The sequence below is a fragment of the Cupressus sempervirens genome, chromosome 8 (assembly GCF_028749045.1).
Source record: "Cupressus sempervirens isolate cs-2001-9-10 chromosome 8, ASM2874904v1, whole genome shotgun sequence".
NCBI lineage: Eukaryota > Viridiplantae > Streptophyta > Pinopsida > Cupressales > Cupressaceae > Cupressus > Cupressus sempervirens.
Window position 1 is genome coordinate 341,552,308 of NC_143125.1, and position 4,122 is coordinate 341,556,429.

Below are 4,122 nucleotides of genomic sequence, written 5' to 3' on the forward strand. Positions count from 1 at the left end.
ACACCCTAATGAGAGATTTTCTTAGAGATCAGCTGAAGTGGACAAGTGGCATTCAATAGGAAAACAAGATTGGTAAGTAGATGGATAGAGGGAGAGATAGGCACATACAAGTTACCCTAAAATATATAGAAGACAAGAACACCATTCTTAGAAATAGAGGGATGCTTAGAGGCATGATGTTTTATTTGGATGAAGACTTAACCTTTTCACAACAAGAAGAACAAAGAAAGGAATGGGAAAAAGTGAAAACAACAAGAAGTCAAGGGAAATGGGCTTGTTTGAAGAATGGGAAAGCCCAAATTAGTGAATGTTTCTCGAAGGAGAATTAGCAATTAGGGACCCCATAGGACTGTCTAAGCATTGTAAGTTGGAATTGTAGAGGCTATCCATGGAGAAGAGGTCTGTGGGTGGGGCCCATTGTGGAAGAAATATATATCATCATTCTTGTGGAAACAAATGAGTACGAGGGTTGCAAAGTACCATTTTTTGAAGGCCACAATTTTTTAATGTTTGGAATAAAGGCAATGACACAAGTAAAGGGCATGGTAGGATCACGATGCTAATCCATGAGAGCTGGTGTGACATTGTTAAATTTGAGAAAGAGGACTCAAATAAATAATATATTTGGCTGCAAATATCAGGGAATACAATTAATTTTAGATTGGCTGCATGCTACTTTGCTTTGAAAAACTCTTTCTACAAGAAGAGAAAACTTGACTGTGAAGATCCCTGTGCTTCACTAAAAAAAGACATTTTATAGTTTAGTACCATGGGAGATATAATGTTAGTGGGGGATTTCAATGCCAAGACTACGAGTAATCAATCCTTACAGTTGATTGACAGTGGAAAAGTGACAAATAATCCTCTATGGTTGGAAGAAGGCAGTGATAGGCTTTGGAAGAGAGCCTCCAAGGATGACAATGGGGGTGTTTCACACTTTGGATTTGAATTACTAGGGTTGTGCAATGTGTCCAATATAATTATTTGTAATGGGCTGGAAAGATGGCCAAAATTAGGGGGTATCACGTGCAAGACGTACAATGGCCAAAGTGTGGTAACTATGTAATCTTCTCTCAAAATCTTATAGATAAAATGCTTGAGTTTAACATCAATGTTTATTCCATAGAGATGAACTTTGACCACATGCCTTTTCATTTTTAGATGGGCCTCTCCTCAAATAGCTTACACAATAAATACGATACTCATGTGCAAAAAGCAACTAGTAGCAAAGGCAAAATCCTTTTAACTCAAGAGAACAAAGTCATTTTCAATGCAATGCTTGAACAACAACTTCGGGAATCCAAAAATCTTTTAGATAGTGATAGGGTTAATGGGGTAGGGGAACCAATTCATAGTAGTCAGCTGACTACTATTATTCAAAAAGCTTTAGAGGCATGCAAAAGGTCAAATTCCAAAAAGAAGTCTACTAATACCTTTCCAAGAAATCCTTGGTATGATGAGGAGTGTAAGGCAACAAAGAGAAATATAAAAAGGAAAGAGGCTAACAAAAAGACCAAGAAAGGGTATATCAAACTTATTCACACCAAAAAAGTAGAATATATCACAACAAGAAGGCAACAACTAGTATCCCTGGGAAAGCATGACCCCAAGAAGTTTTAGAAATAACTACAACAAGAGAGAAATAAAATAAATAAGAGTATTACAGACGAACAATGGCTTGAGTATGCAAAGCAACTTTACAAGCACCCGTAAGTGGAGAACAATCCTCCTAAGGTGAATACTTCAAAGGAACTCTTCGTGGTTGATGATATCATAACACAGATAAAGAAATTGGCAAGTGGTAAAACGAGTGAAATTGATGGGATGCAAGCTAAATTCATAAAATAGGGTGCAAAAATTATTGTGCCTCCTATAAAGGATATATTCAACCACATTTCTTGTGAAGGTTTCCCATTAGATTGGAAATCTAGTGTGGTTATCCCACTTTTAAAGAGCGGTGCTATCAACAACCCATCAAATTGCCACACTATTATGGTTAACCCACTTCTCGAAAAACTTTTTGGGAGCATGATTGAATGTAGAATCAACAAATGGGTTGAAAGTGAAGGTAAAAGAGCAAGAGGGCAGGTAGGTTTCAGACCCAGATACTCCACCATTGACCATTACATCACCCTTCATCACATAATAGAGAAAGTGTGCGATAGTCAGGGTGAAGAAGCTTATTGCTGGTTTGTTGACTTCAAGAAAGCCTTTGACACGAAACCTAGAGACAAGATATGGAACATAATGAAAGAATTAGGCATCCCAAATGAATATAGAGCAAAAATGCATAGATTATATGACAAAGTCAGAGCCAAAATCAAAACTAGTGATGGTATGTTTGAATGTTTTGGGAGCGACATTGGGGTTAAACATAGATGCCCTTTATCCCCTACCTTGTTTGAGCTATACATCAATAAACTAGAAAATTGGTTAGATAACATGGAGGGGGAGGGTGTTCAGTTGGCAGGGTATGTGGTAAAGCTTCTTTTGTACGCAAATGACCTTATTTTGATATAAAAAATGACTGAAGGATTAAGAGATCATTTAGGGGCGATCCAAAACCAAAGTCATGATTTTCTCTCAAGAAAAGAAGAGAATACTACATTCCTTTTCAAAGGCAACCCATTGGAAATCGTGAAAGAATACAAGTACCTTGGGATTGACTTTCATCGTAAACTCAGTTAGGAGACATGTAGAGTGAAATGATACAAGGGGGTTGGAAAGCTTCATTTTTGCTTCAAAATAGATGCAGGATAATGAAGCTATGAAATTGGAAAACTAAGAAGACTCTCTTCGGTTTGCTGGTCATGTCAGTAGTTCTTTATGGTTGCTAGTTGTTGGGGGGAACATATCAAATTGCGGATGGAGGTAAATAGAGAGAATCCAAAAACACTTATCATAAGAAATCTCAAAGTCAAATCCTCTATTCCTTATGAAATTCCTTTTTCAGAAGCCAACACTTTTCCATTTGAGGCTTCATCATTAATTCAGTTAATTAGCTACTTAAAAAGGATGGGAAACATGCATGATCATTGGGTGGCCGAAAATTGTGAAAGAAGAAGCTCTTAACCATAGGAAGAAAACATGGATGAAGAAAAACCTTAAGTGGATGGATAAATGGAACATCAAGGTGCATGAGTGTCGGAATGATAATGCAGGCATAAAAATATTTGTTAGGGAAAAGTTCCAAAGTGCCATGTGGAATAATAACATTGGCAGAAAAAAGGCTTATTACATTAAAGAATTCAACCCAACAAGGGATCACAGAGAGAAAGCATGCCTTAGGGCTTCTATTAAAGGCAAGACAAGGTTATTATTGGTTTAGTTGAAGACTGGATCTCATCACCTCATATGCAAGACAGGCAGATGGAAGAGGCCCAAGGAGGTTTGGGAGGAGAGGATATGCATGTTTTGTAAGATAGAAGCTATCAAAACAAAATGGCATTTCCTCTCCAAGTGCACAAATTATGACAACATTAGAATATACTATAATTTCATACCAAAGGCGGTCAACATGCATGGTTTGTTTGAGGTTGATAGGATCAAGCAAATGACAGACTTCTTGATTAGGATCCATATCAGAAGATTGGAAATGGAAAGAAATATGGAATCTATTTAGTGCATTCTGCTGGTCCCATAGACTGCTGTGGTCTCATGGACGTCATTAAAATCACATTCATTTAGTCTATCCTTTGACAATTTTATTAACTACTATTTGTGAATCACCTTCCAAGTGCAATTTATCAACCTGCAAACACTTTGCCATCAAAATTGCATTGATTGCAACTAAGCATTCAATGTCATTATTTGAACCCTTAGGTAAGTGCTTAGCCCCAATTGCTAGTGTTCCCCCATATACCTCTTTCCAAAAAGCCTACCTTGGATGGACTTGTGTTTCCTTTTGAGGCCTCGCTAAAATTGATTTTGATCCACCTATCAAGGAGTTTCGAAGGCCACATTCTCCTTATGTTCCTCTTGAGTTTTAACCCTTACCAACACATTGACAAGCCTTTTAATATTTGTAATTATTCCATTTATAAGGATATTAGAAAAATCATGATATAATTCTTAATCTAATAAATGTTTGAAATTTGAAGCTAATGCTAAATAAATCATTTG